Source organism: Myotis nattereri, assembly GCF_964212035.1.
Source record: "Myotis nattereri genome assembly, chromosome: X".
NCBI lineage: Eukaryota > Metazoa > Chordata > Mammalia > Chiroptera > Vespertilionidae > Myotis > Myotis nattereri.
Window position 1 is genome coordinate 105,218,319 of NC_138078.1, and position 22,017 is coordinate 105,240,335.

The 22,017-nt window shown below is 37.1% G+C and overlaps 1 protein-coding gene across 1 annotated transcript in view; it reads left to right on the forward strand.

Annotated features, from left to right (window-relative positions):
- The window catches only part of HTR2C (5-hydroxytryptamine receptor 2C), a 318,127-nt gene that overhangs the window by 21,454 nt on the left and 274,656 nt on the right, over positions 1-22,017 (forward strand). The window contains exon 2 of the mRNA XM_081115142.1: positions 12,072-12,137. The gene's annotated coding sequence lies outside the window, so the exon portion shown is untranslated. The remainder of the gene's footprint in view (positions 1-12,071; positions 12,138-22,017) is intronic.

A 22,017-nucleotide genomic window follows, 5' to 3' on the forward strand; every position in this document is an offset into this window, starting at 1 on the left:
TATATTAGATTGATATAATACCAAATTCAGCCACATAACTTGTAAGCGCATTTTATTTATTTATTTATTTTAATTAAATCTTTATTGTTCAGATTATTACAGTTGTTCCTCTTTTTCCCCCCAAACTCTCCTCCAACTAGTTAACACCCCACCCTCTGCCCTTTTCCCCCTCACTGTCCTCATCCATAGGTGTACGATTTTTGTCCAGTCTCTTCCCGCACCCCCTACAGCCCTTTCCCCCCCAAGAATAGTCAGTCCACTCCCTTTCTATGCCCCTGATTCTATTATATTCACCAGTTTATTCAGTTCATCAGATTATTTATTCACGTGATTTTTAGATTCACTTGTTGATAGATGTGTATTTGTTGTTCATAATTTGTATCTTTACCTTTTTCTTCTTCTTCCTCTTCTTAAAGGATACCTTTCAGCATTTCATATAATACTGGTTTGGTGGTGATGAACTCCTTTAGTTTTTTCTTATCTGTGAAGCTCTTTATCTGACCTTCAATTCTGAATGATAGCTTTGCTGGATAAAGTAATCTTGGTTGTAGGTTCTTGGTATTCATCACTTTGAATATTTCTTGCCACTCCCTTCTGGCCTGCATAGTTTCTGTTGAGAAAACAGCTGACAGTCGTATGGGTACTCCCTTGTAGGTAACTGACTGTTTTACTCTTGCTGCTTTTAAGATTCTCTCTTTGTCTTTTGCTCTTGGCATTTTAATTATGATGTGTCTTGGTGTGGTCCTCTTTGGATTCCTTTTGTTTGGGGTTCTCTGCACTTCCTGGACTTGTAAGTCTATTTCTTTCACCAGGTATGGGAAACTTTCTCTCATTATTTCTTCAAATAGGTTTTCAATATCTGTTCTCTCTCTTCTTCTGGCACCCCCATAATTCAGATGTTGGTATGCTTGAAGTTGTCCCAGAGGCTCCTTACACTATCTTCATATTTTTGGATTCTTTATTTATTTTTATTTTCCGGTTTGGTGTTTTTTGCTTCTTTATATTTCAAATCTTTGACTTGATTCTTGCGATCCTCTAGTCTGCTGTTGGGATTCTGTATAATATTCTTTATTTCAGTCAGTGTATACTTAATTTCTAGTTGGTCTTTTTTCATAACCTCGAGGTTCTCACTAGATTTCTTGAGGGTCTCACTAAATTTATTGGCAGTTTCTAGAAAATTCTTGAAAAACCTTATAACCGTGGTTTTGAACTCTATATCCAGTCGTTTGCTTTCCTCCATTTCTGTCATTTGTGACCTGTTTCTTTGTCTCTGCATTTTGGCTGCTTCCCTGTGTTGGTAGAGTGGCTTTCTGTGCTAGGTGTCCTATATGGCCCAGTGGCTCAGCCTCCCCAATTACCTGAGGTGGACACTCTTGGTGCACCCCTTTGGGGGCTTTGTGCACACTCTTGTTGTAGTTAAGCCTTGATTGTTTTAGGTATCACTGGGAGGAATTGACCTCCAGGCCAATTGGCTGTGAGAATCAGCTGTGTCTGCAGTGGGAGAACTTCTGAGCTGGAGAAACCCTTCTGGGGCAAGACTTGCTTCAGTGGGGCTTTGATGCTCACTGAGTCTGCCCCCTGAGTGTGTCCCTTATGGACCTGAGGAGTTGTAATCTGGATGATCCCACTCTGACCACTGGGTACACTGGCTCTTGGATCTCTAAGGAGGTGCTAATTTAGCCTCTGCCTGAGGATACCCAGCAGGAGCTATGGAGAGATCTGCAGATTCCTCTTCTTTGTTTGGAGTTTGGAGGTGCCCAGATGAGGCCTAGCTGTGTAGAAATGGAAGCTGCTGTGGGGGCTTGGGCCTTCTTTTGGAAGTTCTGGGTCTCTCTGACCCAGCTGCAGTTTTTTAGGTAGTTTCAGATTGCAAAGGGCCAAGCCTTTCATATGCAAAAGCCTCTGCACACAGCTTGTGTGGGGCAGGGTCTCAGGTGATCAACAGGGTGGAGCAAGCAGTTATGGCTGCTCCTCAGTCCTACCCTAAGAGGCCCTGTGTCTCAGTGTCCCAGCAATCGCTGCAAGTACCTCTGAGAGAAAACTGCCCTTGTGTTCCGACCGCTGCCAGACAGTCTAGTTTCTCCCTGTATGAGTTTGGGTCCCCAGAGACTCGCCCAGAACTAGAGTACAGAGCAGTCAGGAGCTTGAGACTCCCCGCTTCTTGAAAAAGACTACTGTGTCCTCAGTTGCCAGCCCTTTCCACTTGCGCCTCCGTACCTCTGCACTTTACTTCCGCACCTCCTCTGAGTCTCAGTGTGCTTTTCTCTTTCCTTCTAGTTGTAGAATTTCCACTCAGCCAGCCTTCCTGTGGTTCTGGATGATGTCCGTTTGTCTTTTAGTTGTATTTTTGAAGTGGTTGTGCAAGGCAGCAATTTCCAGTGTTTACCTATGCCACCATCTTCGTTTTTGTTGTAAGCACATTTTAAATAGTTATAAAACAGTAAACTGAAGGAAAATACATAATCCAAAAAAATGTTCAATGTATGTTTGGTTGAGTGGTTTCAGTTATTTCTTTAACATTTTGTCAGAAATTTTAAACTATAATATTACTGAAATCATTATTGATATTTACCATTTAATCCAGTAAATATGGAACAAAATTTCTGGAATATGTGGTGTTTCAGCCTGCGGATTCAAGGGTCCCAGGTTCGATTCTGGTCAAGGGCATGTACCTTGGTTGCGGGCACATCCTCAGTAGAGAGTGTGCAGGAGGCAGCTGATCGATGTTTCTCTCTCATCAATGTTTCTAACTCTCTATCCCTTTCCCCTCCTCTCTGTAAAAAATCAATAAAATATATATATAAAAAAAAGACAGGAAGGACCCTGTCCAGGTAGCTCAGATGGTTGGAGCATTATCCACTATACCAAAAGGTTGTGAGTTTGATTCCTGGTCAGGGCACATACCTCAGCTGCGGGTTCGATCTCCAGTTGGTCATGTATAGGAAGCGACCAATCAATGTGTCTCTCTCTCTCTCTCTCTCTCTCTCTCTCTCTCTCTCTCTCTCCCCCTCCCTCCCTCCTTTCATCTCTCCTTAAAAAAATAAATGAAAACATATCCTTGGGTGAGGATAAAAATGAGAGAGAGAGAGAGAGAGAGAGAGAGAGAGAGAGAGAGAGAGAGAGAGAAAGAGAGAGAGAGGAAGGAAAAGGAATTAAATAAGATTTAATGCCCACCATATCCTAGTCAGTGCATTTGACAAAGTGCATGAATTATGTAGTTTTCACAACAACAATAACAAATAAGTAACAGAGACATAGAAAGGTTAAGTCTTGTGCCAAAATATATAGCTAAGTATGAGGTAGATCCAGGAAACAAGCTCCATTCTGTCTGACTACAAAGGTTGTGTATGCTTTTTCCATTGCACCTTGATTAACAGCCTTAAGTTTTAAAATTATGTCACTCATGCACAAAATATACTGCTAGTATAACATTCACTTAGTCACTGACAATCTCAAAAAACTAAATAAATGGGAGGCAAGCCAGGAGACTTTAGTCATATGTCACCTTCTATACATTAAGAGTGTGCGTATTTTCAAATATCTCAGCTCATTTTGAAAGGTCAGGGAATTATTACTTACTAATAGAAATAAAGATGAAAATGTGTATAAAATGTTATCTAATAATAATTACTGCCAATGAAATAGGAAAATAGAATAAATAAATCATAATATTTAAAACAGACACAAATTATTTAATTAGAGGTCTTTGTGATTAAAAGAATTTGGAGTATGTAAATGTAAAAAAATAAAGTTTTTGAAAATGTGTTTAATATTAGATGAGGAGTATTGTTACATTTGGACTGCTTGATATCGTTAGCTATGTACTCTTTACCATATAGTAAGCAAGTGTCCAAAGAGTAGTTTGGGAAACAGTTTAAAGAGCAGTTTAACTAGGTTTTAGAGTCTAAGCTTTCTCATCTTAAAAAACATGAGGGTAATATTGTATAGTGTATATGTAGAACCTAACACATAATTAATTATCAATAAAAATAAAAATGGATCAGACAAACTCAGCTCAAGTTCCCCCAAACTGCATTTACTTGGGGAAAAGGCAGTCATAATAACATTTTCACTATATATTCCACGAAATTTCAATCTGCCTTTATATCTTCATAACAGTAAATGCTTCTATTGTAATCTAACTTCATATAGAATAGTCATATATAGTCATGATTTAGCGTGCTCAAATCTAAACATGGCATCTGCATTTTAAATGCAAAGCATATTAATGTCAAAGTGTAAAGCTCTTCTGTAACTTTAAAAGGTTTTCTTCTGGTAATAACTTCATATTGATAATATATTTTGTACTGAGTTTTCCCTTATTTTTACAAGGAAGTTTGTCACTTTAAGTTGAGTAAATATTATGACTAGATGGTTTTCAATAAAAATAAATCATACCAAACAAATCCAACTGCTATCTAAGAGAAGTTTAAGAAGTAGTTTGCAAATACTATTCAGAGCAATAGCCTATAGCATATCCAGAATCTGTCACTGGTTTTTTAACTCAATTCTAAATTGATTAGATTTAAAATCTTTTTTTAAAACAAAAATTACTAATTGCATATATGCTGGTATGATTTAAATAAAAAGAGAGCTGAGAGGAAGACACAGTTTGCATAGAACCTCCCAAAATAACCATTAATAAATATTAACTGTGAGTAGAGAAGTTGAAATGAAGTATAAAACACAACTTTTGCCCATAATAAAGACAGTATAGAGTTTCTTTAATTTGGCCATTTATTGGATGCTTAGAGACTTAGAGAAGTCCCTGAAACATATGGTTTAGTGTTAAGATCAATGATTAGAATGGGATCATCTCAAATAGAAAACTTTGCATCATTCTGATTATATATCAACACAATATTTCCTTAGAAGAGATAGGGGCCAGATAAAAAATATAAAAATTGACCTTTAAATGTATCTTATTCAATTAAAAATGACTTTGCAATGCTTTAGTTGTCTTGCCATATTTGCCATAATTTTTGTTTTTTTAATGTTTTGTCCCAGCTTCCACATCATCACAAAATGTTGATACATTTTGTTTATACATGTGAAGTTTCAGATATTAGTATTATTTATTTAATTAAAATAACCTTTCATGATGGTTTGATGTACAAATGTTTACATTATTATTTTGTACAATTTATGTATTCCCCACTATGTTTTTAACAACACAATCTTTCAAAGTTATTTTAAGATCTGATTTTTTAGTTGACATAATGGATTCAACCCAAAATATTTTTTAAGGTTTTATTGAGATATAATTCACATATTATACACTTCACCCATTTTAAAGTAGATAATTCTACGGTTGTCAGTATATTGGCAGAGTTGTACAACCATCACCACAATTTAGAACACTTTCACCATCCTCAAAAGATAGCCTATACACATTAGCAGTCACTTCCCAGTCCCCTAAGGTTCTCCCACACATACCCCTCCATTCCCCAGCTCTAGGCTGCCAGAAATCCTGTCTATCTCTATATTTTTGCTTATTCTGGGAACGTGCAAATTTTTCACATATGTGCTAGAAATGTCAGGTTGTTTTATATGAAGAAGAGTTGGCAACTAAAGCAAAATGAAATTTGCAGTTTGATTCAGGCAATGGGGTCTTGACTCATCTAGGTAAATTCTTAATTGTTCATTTTATTTCAGTTCTGCAAAATCAATAAAAAGGAAGGCATCCTCACAGTAATTCTGTTCAAAATCAACTGGTTAGGAAAAAACCCAAGTTTCAAACTCAGGAAAGTTAAATCTCTAGTCAATTTATTTTATTTCTTTTTCCCATTCTTTCTAAACCACACTTGCCAAACATGACTATCAGAAAACTTTTGTGTATAGTATATGCTATTCGTAGTCGAATGCCATAATTAAGCAGTTGATCAAACTTATCACCTGTGTTGTTGTTTTTTCCCTAAACCTCTAGTGTGGAACTCACTTTCTTAAAATTATATTTATTTGGAGAATTTTTATGAAGTAAAACTGCCTCTCATTCTGATTGGCTTTGCATTATCCTTTTAGTATTATATACTGGTGTAGCATAACAAATTAGTAGGTTCTTTCTTTTTTAAAAATATATTTTTATTGATTTCAGAGAGAGGAAAGGAGAGGGAGAGATAGAAGCATCAATGATGAGAGAAGCATTGATGGGCTGCCTCCTGCATGCCCCCTACTGGGGGTTAAGCCGGCAACCTGGGCATGTGCCCTTGACTGGAATCCGACCTGGGACCTTTCAATCCACAGGCCAACACTCTATCCACTGAGCCAAACCAGCTAGGGCTGTAGGATCTTTCAATTGGTACACATTTGATCTGTCCACATCAAAAAATTTTTAAAGTATATAAAACCCAAATATAAAAATTGAGGTCTTCTACCCAAAATATGATGTCTATTATTTAATATCCTTACCATTAAAATAATCTCATAAGAGCTAATAAGAGAGATACATAGATTCTATTTATATCCTCAAATATATGGTTTAATCTTTTTTCTGAAGTGTATATGCTCTAAACCAGTGGTGGGCAACCCCTGGCACATGTGCCAAACATGGCACGCCAGTAACTTTTGCTGGCACGCGAAACCCTCTCTTATAATCTTCCATTTACAATTTTTTTCTTAATATTGACTTTTTTATTTTTCAGATAAATTCAGTGTAGGTGCATCTTAGATAAATAAATAATTTTACATAACAAGTTATCTTAAAGACCATAGACATGGATTGAGGAGAGAGGGGAAGAGCAATTTCTATGCCTCTGCCTTAACTCTCCCTGCCTTCCTAGATCCGAGCAGTGTTTTGGTTTCATCCACATACGCTTGTGAATCTTTGTTCTCAGTGATGAATTTTGTTAAGTCTCATAATAGGAGTAGCCTGACGGATGAAAGTAGTAGCTTGTGCATTATCTCTGAAGGTCATGAAATATAAACCTGATGTAAAATCTCTGTCATCAGTGATGCAGCAGCAAAAGTCCCACTGATAATATCAAACAGAGTCATAAAGTTTTCTGTCGGACTATCAGTGTACATGTATACATTAAAAAATAAATGTATTTTTCCTTATCATATACTGTGTTTTTGTCGCTCAAATGAATTTTATTATTTCTTCAAGGTTCTTCACATATATACACCTTAAGAGATATCAAGTAGGCGTAACATGTTCTCAAAAAATTAGGGCTGGTACGCAGAAGAATTTTGAGTCAGAGATTTTGCTGGTTTTGGCACACACAAAAAGGTTGCCCACCCCTGCTCTATACACGCTAGAAAATAACTTTTTTATTTATTTGCACTGTGCTAAATATGAGAATGTGTTAAACATGTGCCATTTTGTATTTGAAAGCTTTTTCCAGTGGTTTTGCCTTTTGCAATTGCTTCAATAGTACACTGCATTGCTCTCTTCGACATGATCCAGTAACTTTAAAGGCAGTATCATGGTAGATAAATATTGAGGTGTGAAATAATCCATGGTAACTTGAACAGAAAGTTAAGAAATTTAAGTTAATAAATCAACAGAATAAGGCAAGGAGATATGTGTGCAAAAACTATGGTATATTTACACAATGGAATACTACGCAGCTATAAAAAAGAAGGAACTCTTACCATTTGCAACAGTATGGATGAACCTGGAGAGTATTATGCTAAGTGAAATAAGCCAGTCAGAGAAAGACAAGTATCACATGGTCTCACTCATATGTAGAATCTAATGAAAAAAAATAGATCCAGAGACATAGAAGCATGGAACACACTGTCAAATCTCAGAGGGAAGGTTGGGGAGGGTGGGTGGGTGGGAAGAGGTCAACCAAAGAACTTGTATGCATGTATGCATAACTTGTGGACACAGACAATAGTGTGGTGAAGGCCTGGGGTGGTGGTGGTGGGGTTTGGGGGCAGGCTAGAAGAGGTCAATGGGGGAAGTAAGGGGACATATATATTACTTTCAAGAATAAAGATTTTTTAAAAATTAAAAAAAAGACTCAGTGAAAGAGAGAACAATGTTTTAACCAAAGGGTAGAAGAAATAGAAAAAAAGAACACAGTGTGGTTCTATTTACATGAACTTCTAGATCTGGCAAAAATAATCTACAGCAATAGAAGGTGGTTGCCTGGAGTTGGGAGGGGAGTAGGAGGATGAAAACATTCTATCCTCCCGGCATGGCATTTACACAGGTGTGTATACCTGTATCAAAACTGATCAAACTCTATATTTAAACTATGTACATTTTATTATAATAAAATTATACTTCATTAATATACAGTTTTTAAAAATCAAAGTAGGCAGTAAAAGGTACCATTAGGTTTGAATGTGGTGATTTTTAAAAATATTTATTTTTATTGATTTCAGAGAGGAAGGGAGAGGGAGGGAGAGATAGAAACATCAATGATGAGAGAGAATCATTGATTGGCTGCCTCCTGGACACCCCCTACTGGGGATTGAGCCCACAGTTCGGGCACGTGCCCTGACCAGGAATCAAATCGTGACCTCCTGGTTCATAGGTCAATGCTCAACCACTGAGCAACACTGGCTGGGCAGAATGTGGTGACAGTTTAATCCTGAATGAAAGATTACTCTCTTCTTTTTAAACATTGAATATCCATGTCATGCCAAAGAAGCACATTAAGTTCTTTTGTAATGCTAGCATTTATTCCTTCTACTCAGGATTTAGTATTGCCATTTTACTGATGACTTTTAGCCACAGTAAGATAGGCATTTCTGTGGTAGATATTCCACTTTAAATGCCTGTTCTTTTCCTAGTGTTTCAACTGAGGAAAAATGAAGCAGGAAACTTATCAATTACATCTTCACAGGGTTCTTAATGACTTTTAAAGCACAATTTTGAATTGAAAGTACTATTTTATAATATCCTTCCTTAGGGAAGGCTAATAGCAAAATAAATAACTTTTGTAGGAAAAGTAGAATAAAATTTGCCTTGAACAATCACAAAATTACCCTTAATGTCACTTTATAAATCAGTTATAAGTACAATCAGAGGTAATAGGATTGCACAATTGAAAAATATTTTATGCACTATTTTTATAGGAAGATATTATATAACATTTGAATGAATGTATAGAGCCAGATTGTGGTCAGGAGTATTTCTCTTTCCTTCTAGAGTCACTGACCTGCAAAGGAAAAAAAAAAATCTATCGAAATCATGTGGGAACTTAAAAATAACAGTTTGGTGAGATGGATAACAACTTGAAATGACAGAAAGTTGATAATAAAATATATCTCAGATTTATCTATAAATAGCTGAGAAAAAAAGACTGGAAAAGGAGAGCATATGATAGAGGCAAAATATTAATATTAAAATGTTAATGGTCTGGGGGAATGGCAAAGCAAGTGGGGCTAAAGAAAGAGAAATAAATTAAGAAAATATATCATTTCACCTAGACTTTTGCAAAATTAATTAGAAATGTACAATTTTAGAAATGTACAGTAAAATTTTAGAAACATTAGAAAATATATTTTCAGTTGATGTCTTAAAGAAAAATTTTAAATTATAAGATTGCTTGCTTTTTAATGAAAGAGCAGAAATGCTTCATTAGAAGATATCTCAATCCTCCCCCAAGGGGTGGGGGTGTGTGCAATAAATAAATCCTTCATGAATGAATGGTGTATCAATCCGAGCTCACATTTGTTCTGACTGCAATGTCACAGATAACCACTAGGGGGAGGTAATTCCACCGGCAGCTGTTCTCTGGCCACAAACGTTTTATTCCCTGGAAGGGTACTTGTACAATTAGGTAAAATTAAGTCGGAGCTACAGCAAATAGAATGGGTCACTATTGTGTATTGAAATGATTTCATGCTTGACTGTAATTCTACCTATAATTTTTAATGTACAGACTAATAACTTGGCCACCAGCTTCTTCAATGTACATAGAGTTTCATCATTGCTCAATGATTGCTATTTTATACCTCTGCTTCTTTAAACATGCTAGGTAGAACCAGTTTTATGTATTTTTCATGAAGAAATTATTTTTGTTATAGGTGTCCTACCATTTCAATAAAATAGAGGATTGATGTGATAATATGTTCTCACATATTTATTTCAATAAATATTTGTATTATTTGGAGCTGTAAGAGAGACATGAAAATGCTAGTTCAAATTTATAATATTAAATGTATTTTCTGAAATTTAGATTAAAGTTGCAAGACTTTTACCCAAGTGGGTTTTCACTAATTTGAAGTCAGAACTTATTTTTATTTATTGTCATAAGGAATGAAAAATACAAAGATTTGTTGTTATAATTCATTGTATGGATAATCTATTGTTGGATGATTAAAGGAGTGGTTGCATTAAAATATTTAAATGTAGCTTTAGAATTTATTAAGTTTTTTCTACTGTACTTCAAATTATGGTAACATAACTTTGTGAGCTAATAAAATATTTCAATGTCTTCAAAAATTTGACAATAATTCCTATGTATTTTTCATAACTATAATGGCTGCTAATCACTTCATTTTACTTACTTGGATAAATGGAAGAATTCGCTTTTTAGGAGAGGAAAAACTTTTTCTCTACACTCTTGGGTTCTGTAACTGAGCTAGGCAAATTAAACTGACAAAAGAGATTAACAGGTGATAAATGTTTGTTTCATATGTATAAGGGAGTCAAAAAACAAAGGAGCTGGCTTGTTTAGTTGTTCAAATTAAAAGCTTATATACATATCTACTTTAGTGGTGAGAGGATGGGGAGTGAGGAAAGTTTTCCATAGGAAAGACAAATAGGTTTTTAAAAGAACAAACAGGAGGTAAGGTTTGTCTGTACAGCTATGACCTGTCTTTCTGTCTCCTTCAGAGCTATAAAATCCCCCTGGAGAAGGGATTTATGGTAACCTCATTTTCCAGAAGTTGTTGGTCTTAGTCAGATAAGGGAAGCTCTGGGCCCCCTCCCTTCTGTCTCCCCCTCCCCCCACACACACATGGCATCTGTTGAATCTCAAAATGTCTTCAACTTAAAATAATCTTTATACCAACTCTGGGGCTCTGAGTGGGTTCCCACAGCTTTATATTTTGAGAAAATCTTTGTATTTAAAACTTTTTGGTTATGTTTTATGTGCTGTGGGAAACATTTTAGGATGAACACATGTTAAATATTAATGTGTGCTGGGGTCCAGCCCCAGCGGGTCCAGGGGTTCCCCAAGGTGTGGACAGAGTCGGCAGAGAAAGAAAGACACAGAAGCAGTGTTCAGGTGATCATCATAGCCAAGTTCTTCACTTTATTGTCATCTACAACTGTATTTATACTATTTGGTCCCAATCCTATACATTCTATACAAAAGGCCAGGGGGCTTCCCATCTCCATTCAAAGGTTACTCTATTGTTCTATTAAGCTACAAGGAAGTAACTGAAGGAGGTTATTCTAAGTAAAGATTATGTAGCTTAAGCGTGATTGCTCGCAAAGTGATCAACCACCCCTCGGGCACTTAGTTAAAGGGTTCACTGATAAAAATCCTCACCTGGGGAAACAACCCTTCGGAGAGGGGACCTTGGTTAAAACACACAGCGCTTAAGAAGGGGAGCAAACATACCAAGAACAGCATGCCTTATACGCCAGGTCCCCTGAAACATCCCTGCAGGGACTGCCTCAAGCAGCCAGGGTGGATCGGCTTCCAGCAAATGTGGTTACACCTAATTTATTTTTCCTACTGCATGAATGTCGCTGGCTAATATGTTTTGTTTTCACATCCCCAAATGTATAATGTCAATAGATACTTTAAAAATAATTGGTACTGAAATGGTGATTCTAGCTTCTAATATTGTTTTAATACCTATTGGTAAATACCATTTAAGTACTTCTGGTCTGCAATTATTTTATGCAAAATAATGTTTTCTCTTAATATCAGATTTAGAATTTTGCTGATTCTTTTATAATACTTAACTGGTATTTCATTTCCACTTTAACTGAAGGTCTGACACCGACATAAATGAGACTGTCTTTGTTCAGGTACTTATGGATATCAGCCTCATTACTTTTCAGTTATGCTTTATATGTAAATAGTGTAAATTGTTATCCTAAATAGCACCTTACTGATAGAGTTCTTATTGTATTTTTTTTAAATGTTTGCTTTTAGGGTTATCAACCAGTCAATATCCACGAGCATCTATAGGCCAACCATCACCATCCTTCAAAAATAATTGTAAGTATACCCATACACATATCTCAGGACTCTTATTTTGCAATAATATCAACCATTATATTTAAGGTGTTCCTATTATTTTGCTAATATAGACCTACTTTTGAACCAGTAAAACATTTGCCATTAATGATTTACAATATTTGAAGGATATTATTTAATGCAACCTAAAAAATCTCAGGCTCATTTTATTACCAAATAATGTGTTAAACAGACACCTTTGACAAAGCATTTAACCACTATCCTTTCTTTATATGAAATAAATATAAAATAAGATAGCATAAATAAGAACAATTAAGTTAATGAAGACAAAATGTGAATGTTCAGTTTTCTCCTTCAGAAACAAACTCATATCCAAGATTGGGGCATAGGAAATTCAGCTATTGTTTTTCTATTATAAATTTTAGAAAGCAAAACTCTTAAAACTAGTCTTCATAAATGGTCCTAAAAAATCTCAGGAGTAGTAGGTAAGACTTAGAAAACTGTTTCTCAAAAAGAGGGTATCAAGTTATAAATGCTGAACAACACTGATCCAGAGAACTGACAACTTTGCATTTTGTAGGCTTCCTGAGCATGATATTACAAGTTAGGCAAGGTGGTCAATATCAAATCCCAGATAGCACAGGGAATACTTAATTAAATCCCTGATAGTTCTTAGAGTCATCCTATCTAATAAAAGAGTAATATGCAAATTTACCATCACTCCAACACAAAAGATGGCTGCCCCCATGTGGTCAAAGATGGCCACCACAAGATGGTCAGCAGGGGAGGGCAGTTGGGAGGGACCAGGCCTGAAAGGGAGGGTAGTTGGGGGTGACCAGGGCTGCAGGGGCGGGCAGTTGGGGGCAATAAGGCTGGCAGGGGAGGGCAGTTAGGGGTGACTGGGCCAGCAAGGAAGGGCAGTTGGGGGTGACCAGGCCTGCAGGGGAGGACAGTTGGGGGCAATCGGGATGGCAGGGGAGGGCAGTTAGGGGTGACCAGGCTGGCAGGGGAGGGCAATTGGGGACAACATCAGGCCTGCAGGAGAGAGCAATTGGGGGCGACCAGGCCTACAGGGGAGGACAGCTGGGGGAAACCAGGCTGGCAGGGGAGGGCAGTTGGGGGCAACCAGGCTGACAGTGGAGGGCAGTTAGGGATGACCAGGCCTGCAGGGGAGGACAGTTAGGGGCAACCAGGCTTGCAGGGAGGGCAATTGGGAGTGACCAGGCCTGCAAGGGAGGGCAGTTAGGGGCAACCAGGCCAGCAGGGGAGGGCAGTTAAGGGTGACTGGGCCAGCGGGAAGGGCAGTTGGGGGTGACCAGGCCTGCAGGGGAGGGCAGTTAGGGGAGACCAGGCCAGCAGGGGAGGGCAGTTAGGAGCAACTGGGCCTGCAGGGAAGGGCAGTTGGGGGTGTCCAGGCCTGCAGGGGAGGACAGTTAGGGGCAACCAGCCCTGCAGGGGAGGGCAATTGGGGGCAACCAGGCCAGCAGGCAAGGGCAGTTAGGGGTGACTAGGCTGGCAAGGGAGGGCAGTTAGGGGCGACCAGGGCAGCAGGAGAGGGCAGTTAGGGGTGACCGGGTTGGCAAAGGAAGGCAGTTAGGGGTGACTGGGCCAGCAGGGAAGGGCAGTTGGGGGTGACCAGGCCTGCAGGGGGGGACAGTTAGGGGTGACCAGGATGGCAAGGGAGGGCAGTTAGGGGCAACCAGGCCAGCAGGGGAGGGCAGTCAGTTGTGACCAGGCTGGCAGAGGAGTGCTATTAGGACAATCGGGCCGGGAGGGGAGCAGTTAGGTGTCAATCAAGCTGGCAGGGGAATGGTTAGGGGGTGATCAGGCTGGAAGGCAGTTAGGGGCAGTCAGGCAGGCAGGCAGGCGAATGGTTGGGAGACAGCAATCCTGGACTGTGAGAGGGATGTCCTACTGCCCTTTTAGGCCTGATCCTGGTGGGCAGTCGGACATCCCTTGAGGGGTCCCAGATTGGAGAGAGTGCAGGCTGGGCTGAGGGACACCCCCACACACACACGAATTTCATGCACTGGGCCTCCAGTATACATATATTTAATACTACAAAAGTGTTTTTAGAATGATACTGCTGAGAAAAGAACTTATAAGATCATAGAGGTTAATTTATTTTGACAGTAAAATTTTAATAGTTTTTTTTTAGTATAAAATTACTATATACTCATTATATAAAAGATTAAACAATCAAAAATAAAGGAGAAAGTGGAAGTCTATCAAAATTGGAGAGAGGTTAGGGATGGAATAGACTTGGGAATGTCTGTTATACACATTATTAATGATCAAAAAATAAAAGAAAAAAGTGATTTTACATCAAGACAGTTGCATTAAAATGGCTGCATTATAATATAGCCATTATAATGTTAGGATGGCCAACATCAAATTGCCCTGCTATGTTGTTTATTGACTCACCATTTAAGATGATGACAAAGGTTACACTTCCTTTGTTTAATATGTATTGAAAAAGTTCATGATGTTATAGGCAGCTTTCCATGGAGGAAAAAATGAAATTCAGAAAGTGTAAAATGTACAATTTTAAAGAGCCCCAGTAGCTGTTCTGAGCATGTACAGGAAGCCACTCATTGTAAGTCTGTGAAGATTTGAGTTTGCCTGCAGATGTTTTCACTGCATTTGTGAAACAAGTTAACATGGACATGAAGGTAAGTTCACACTCTCCGGCTTTCAACAGTGTTCATACAAGGCCATCCCACTTATATCAGTGGCATAGTAATCCCTGCCTAGTAGTAAAAACCAAAGTCAGCTTTAGTAGAATATGAAAACCAATTTCCTCTTTAGTATCTTCCTTTCAGCACTATCTATCCTTACCATATTGTCTCCATAATGATTGCTCCTTGCTCTTCTCCCAGGCCTGTTCACCCCTCTTTACACACAGGACTGTTGACACCTTGCTCTTACCCACCTGCTAATTGGAGAATATTTGATACACAAATTCATCCCAATGGGGCAAATACCTAACAAGCCTATCCCATCCAGAGAGAGACACATTTTAACATTGAAAATGTGGCTCCAGCCATTGAATTCCCTGATGGGCTGAAAGGAAAAATATGCCCCAAATCTCATCATGTAAGTTTGTTAGGTTGTTCTTGCTTCACTTCTCCATAAGGCTGGCATCTCCAGGGTGTTTTAGTGACATGAAAAATTTACGCACAGTGTATACTTAATGTAAATGTTAGAGATTGGTTATTAATGGTGAATAATTACTAATGGCATTGAATGTGTTCATTTTCACTGTACCAAGAGCTTTATTATAATGGCTATATATCTACAACCTGAAATTCTTCAAGTGTTTAAAATGTGGGTCCCTGGTGATTTCTGTGGCTATTTTAAACTATATAAGATTCCACTGATCATAAAAAAGAAAAGTCAGTTGACCTGATTGGTTTTTAGCTATCACTCAAACTTAGTAATACCTTTCCTTAAGCCCTAATGTTACCTATGCTACTATGATATATATATATATATATATATATATATATATATATATATATATATATATATATATGGTGAGTGATATCCCCACAAAGTAATAACTTAGGTAATGCATTCAATGTCTCCTGTGAAAATGATCACTTGGACAGCTGTGCTCCTCCTGAGCTGGATAAGGTTTGTAATATCAGTAAGTATTAAAGGTAAACGTTATTTTTTCTCCTGTAAAATCCTATTTAAAGCTTCTTCACAGAGAAGACTGATGTAATGAAGAAATGTTGTACATACATCGCCTTTACAATGTCATGCCGGGATTTATACTTGTCACTTTCTTAACACCTATATTAACAAAATTTTGTCTTTCTATCTTTTATTTATGTGGCATTGTGTTACTACAAATAAATACAGCTTTACTTAACAGGATTTTGTTTCAATATGAGTTCTCTGATATATACCTGAGTATATCAGAGTTCTTTACTCTAGGTTACTAAATTAGTTTTAGACATAGATGCTAATGAAAATCAAATATTACCTACATTGATAGACTTTTCCCTTATTTCACTTTGCAGTGCATTTTAGTTAATTTCTTTCTTCACAAATATTTTAATTTCTTGGTTTTAATTAAAAGTAAATATATTTTATTGCTGTTCAACTCTTTGTTTGGTTAAAGTAAATAATACATAATCAAAGCTCCCAAAAGGTATACAGAATTTGTGTTAAGTAATATCATACTTAATATCATAGTGTGTCCTGTGCAGAGTATATGCCTTTTATATCACCTATAGGAACTAACAATATCTTGCACATAATACATATTTAATAACATATTCAATATTAGTTCAATAAAACTATGAACTAAAAATGATAAAATAATTGCACCTCTAGAAGAAAGGTACCCAGTCTGGCATGCTTTTTAGTAAATGAATATACACATACATTTAAAGCATAGAAAAATCTGAAACTATTTTAATAAGATAATTTCACATTTCTCATTTTTTTATTTTTATTTATATTCTAAAAATTTAAGTGGTCCTCTATAATAATCAATTGAACTCTAAAACATGGCATTAACTAAGTACCTAATGACATTTTTATTGGATTTAATAATCTAATTGAGCCAACTAATAACTTGAAAACTATATGCTGTACATATTTTTCACTCTGAGTAGTTTGCACCAAAATCCAACAAGGCCAACAATATAGTTTGGAAGGCACGCATTCTAAGATAGTTCAACTTTTCAAAATAAGTGAAAATTACTTTATTTTGGAAAGGTAAGTAGTCAAATAGCTACAAAGTAGAGTTACATGTCCATCCATACTAGATAACAGTAAAATAATTGTCTGTGTATGCTTTTTGTTTTTAACCATATGCCTTTCAAAAATATGCTTGTACTTTTAAATTATACTTTTCAAAACATTTATATCGCTTTAAATATAAAATATGGGTATGACTTAAGTAACTGCAGCAAGTAAATCAGCATGTCGTATAGTGGATATCATGATCAAAGAGTTTATGATATAAACAATACTGTTTTTATTTCACTCTTTAAAAATATTTATTAGTCTTACGTTTAGTACATATTGCTCTAATTAAAAAAAAAAAATAGCCCAGCCCTGGCTGATGTGGCTCGGTTGGTTGGAGCGTCCCCCAGTACACCGAAAGGTCACGGGTTCAGTTCCTGGTCAGGCCACATGCTTAGGTTGCAGTTTCGATCTCTGGTCGGGCATGTACAGGAGACAACCTATCGATATTTCATTCTCATATCAGTATTTCCCTCTGTCTGTCCGTCTCTCCCTTCCCCTCTCTTTCTCAAAAAAATCAACGAATATGTCCTTAGGTCAAAATAAAAAAATAGCCCATATCTTTTAAATAACATACAGATATTTTAATGGCTTGGAAAATTTTACATGTTGTGTGAAATGAATATTTCCCTATTCTATCTCATTTCATTCTTATTTAAAAATTATTTTCCCCTATCAAAATTAAACATGTGGATCAGACAAGTAATACATTGCATATATAAGCTTGCTAATATGGCTTTATGAATTATTCCCTCTTTGTACATTTAGGTAGGGTTGTTTATTTAGCTTCCTCAAAACTATCTTTACTTATATCTTTAGAGATGCTAATGTGCTAATATGAAAATCAAATCATATAATTGTGATATGTTCATTAAAAGTAAACATCAATTAACATCTATATATAATTAATTGCATTCCACTGAGTGTTCTCATTGACTTCATAGGGTTTAGATTATATGAAAACATGTTATCAACGTGTTGCAAGTTTCTTAGCCTCACTGGTAACGAGTCATTTAATTAGCTGGATCAAGTCATCCTTGAACATCTTTCTATCCCTTATGCCCCCAAACCAAATTCATCACTAACTTCTGCCAGCTTTACTTCCTAAACATTTTCACTCCATTTCCACTCTCTTCATACCAGTTTGGCTTTCCGTCATCTTTTTTCAGAGTCTAAAACAGCCTTCTAACTAATCGCCCCAATTACACATGTGCACTCTCAAATCCATCCTCCCAATTCTTACTGGTTTTAGAATAAATACCAAAACCTTTATCATGGTTTATGAAAGGCAGCCTGGTCTGGCCCCTATCTACCTCGTCAGTAGCATAGTTTACCCTTTCCCCCCACCCTCCACATGAATGCTTCAGCTACACTGTCTACTGTCAGTTCCTTGAACACATCATGCTCTCTCCTCTGTTGCGAATACTTCCTTGCAATTCCTACCTCTCCTGACACATCACCAGTTAACTCCTATTAAACCTCCAGAGCACAACCTAAGAGATATTTCTCCTGGGAACAGGGACATCTTTCTAACCGCTCCCCCCCCCAGCCAAACCTCCAAGACTAGGTCAACTTCTTTTGTTATACGCCCTCATAGATAACACTGTGTGACTTTCCTCATAGCACTTATCGCAGTTTATAATTATACATTTATGTTTGTGATTAGTTGGGGACTGCCACTTCCTCCACTAGATGTGAACTCCATGAGATCAGGGACGGTATTTGCTTTTGCTTAATATTGCATTCTTAGCATCTAGCACATTGCCTAGCATATGGTTCAGTAAATATTCATTTCACTGAATAACTGAATAAACAAATAGGTTCTATCTATTAAAAAGTCATTTGTGTGACTTTTTGAGATGGTTAATATGTGGTTGTTCAATTGCAGAGGATATTTTTCTACTCCCCACCAAGTGGTAGCTGTAAATATTGCAGCCTGGTCAAAAATTAGAGGCCTGAGTTACTAAGACCTTAACAAAGGTTTGCAGACGTGAGTTATCAACTAACTGTGACAGCAGTACAAGTATTGTCAAGACTTTAAATGTAACATTAGCTATGCAAACAGTTGACACTTATAAATGCCTAGTTTGAATTGTTGAGCAGTCCAACAGGGGTTTTGATAGGTTTTTCTTGCCCTGCCTGTTTCATGCACCAAGAACTTCATAGGCAGGTAACCAAATCATATCACTGCCATGCATTATGGAACAAGCAAATTCAAAATTGTGAAAACTGAGTTATAACACAACCTATAAAGTATTTAGGATCATTGCTAAAGGGGATTATGTTTCACGCTTAAAACTAGAATATAGCCCTACCTGGTTTGGCTCAGTGGATAGAGCGTCAGCCTGCGGACTGAAGGGTCCCAGGTTCGATTCCAGGCAAGGGCACATGCCCCGGTTGCAGGCTCGATCCCCAGTGGGGGATGTGCAGGAAGCAGCCAATCAATGATTCTCTCTCATCATTGATGTTTCTATCTCTCTCTCTCCCTTTCCCTTCCTCTCTGAAATCAATAAAAATATTTAAAAAAAATATAACATATATAATATAGTGTAAATATATGACTATATGGACTAGATAGCATAAACATGAGTATAATTGAAATGTGATGTTACTGAATGAATACATTGCTAAGTGATAACAATTTTAGTTCATATTTCCTCTGGGCAAAAATAAAAGGATGAATGAATCTTTCTTATTTCTGCTTTAATGTGATATTGTATTTTATTTTTTAAATATATTTTTATTAATTTCAGAGAGGAAGGAAGAGGGAGAGAGAGAGAGAAACATCAATGATGAGAGAATTATTGATTGGCTGCCTCCTGCACGCCCCCCATTGGGGATCGAGCCTGCAACCCAGGCATGTGCCCTTGACTGGAATTGAACCTAAGACCCTTTAGTCTGCAGGTCAGCACTCTATCCACTGAACCAAACCCGCTAGGGCTGTACTTTATTTTTAGTACAATGAATTACACTGTGTTATTTTGCAATGACGCAGATGTGTCCTAAATCACATATCTTCCATAACTCTTACATTTTAATATCCTGGTCATATTTCTATTTTTTTTTACTTGTTAAAATATTGACAAACAATTTTAAGACAACACAATGAGTGCTAGAACAACGTTCCTCAAACTTATTGTGTATAGAATCATCTGGGGATACTGTTCAGATGTTGATATTAAGTCAGTAGGTTCCGGGATGGGCCGGAGACTGTGTTATTAACAAGCTCCCAGGTGATGTTAGGCTGCCAGCCCACGGAGTACACTTGGAGCAGCAAGGTAAAAAAGCAGAGGTCGACAAACTTTCTGTAGAGTCAGATAGTAAATATTTTGATGTTGTGGACCATGTAGTCTTTCCCAACTACTTAGCTTTGAACTTATAGCATGACGTCAGCCATAGGCAACATATACATGAATGGGTGTGGCTGAGGTCTAAGAACTCTATAGACACTGAAATTCAAGCTCCATACAATTTTCACACAGTATGATATATTATTCATCTTTTGATTTTTGCCAATCATATAAAAATGTAAACACCATTCTTAGCTCATATGCCATACAAAGACAGTCTGGAGTTTGCTGACCACTATGTTAGAGCATAAAATATGAATGGCTAACTTTGCCAGAGGCGGGAGGTGTGTGAAGAGAGAAGGAGGCTCTGAGGGAAAGATTGCAGTTGAGCTAAGGCTTGAGGAAGTAAAGCTTTTCTGAACAGAGAAGTGGCAAATAGTGAAAGAGATATAGGCAAACAGCAGCAACTTGGTGTTTTCCAAACTGAAAGCATAGGAATGTGGTATAATAGCCTTTCTGTTATGAGTTTATTCATATTCAGGGAGAAATTTTACCCTGAAAAATATGTCTCATTTTTTATCAAATATTTTAGGCTTTGAGAGCATAAATAATATTTTATATACCTATACATCATGGACATTTACATTTATAAGACAATATTGACATGGAAAATAAAAAGTGTTAAAAAAAAAAAAAAGAACTAGCCTTTCTGGTTTGAGAAGGCTTGAATGAAATGTGGATTCCTTATATGCATATTTAAATGGTTTCAAAACTTAATGAGTTGTGGTGTCAGTTGAGCATATAAATGAGAAGTGGGGGTGCTTCCACATTTCTGCTGAGAGGCAGAAAGAGAATAGAAATGATTGGGGGGCAGGAAAAATACATTTGGAAGGTCAGGACTCTCTGCAAGTGACTGCAGACTGCTCTCCTGTGAAAGCTTTGTGGAAGCGTTTATCAATGATCAGGGTTTGAAATTCATTGATGAGAAGTGAGATGAGTATCACAGAGCTAGGCAGAGCAAGGCAATCAAGCCACTTGTCCCTTGTTACACAGCACACAGCAGCCTAAAAAAGAAACTAAGAACTGAGGATTGAAGATTAAAAAGATGGTCTCTACAAATGTTTCAGCATCTGACAGACTTTGCTGATGAGCGAAAGAGAAGGCATACATGCTGAGGAGTAAAATGAGCATTGGTGTTTTTTTTTAGAAGATGGTTCTATTATTTCTCTGGAAGAGGCCTTGGAGTGAGATGATGGAATATTATAAAAAACATCAGAGTTTGGAATTATGAAAGAAGAAATATCAAGTACAAATTTAACTCAATCTCAATACATTTGGAATGTTCTACTAATTCTCTTTACATTTTCCAACTCATCCTTTTGAAAAGGACTTTGTCTAGTTCTTTGGGAGTAATGCATGTGTCATTGGAATGCTGGAAAATGAATTAAGATTTTCTGAAAACTTCTACACAAGGGATTTCAGGAATTTTTTTTTTTAGTTCTCCAAACAATCTAATAAATGGGAACTTATGGCCACCACTTATTTACCCAGATCTCCCCCCAAATAGGGAATGCATCTACCAGTAGCTGTGCTTTAGTCAGAGCCCACAGGTAAAAAAATGGGAGGGAGAACAAAGGGAGCGTTTCCACTTTTCCACAATCGAAGGAAAGCTAAAATTTTGGTCAGAAAATTTTAGGTGATTTTTACATATGAGAGGAAAAGCAGCATGATTTTATTAATGGAAATTAGGAAGAATAGCAAATGTAGATATGGGAAATTATAAGCTTTTGTTTTGTTTTGACTATTCAAAGGACCCGTGGTCAGGTTTCTTATTAAATGAGGAGACATGA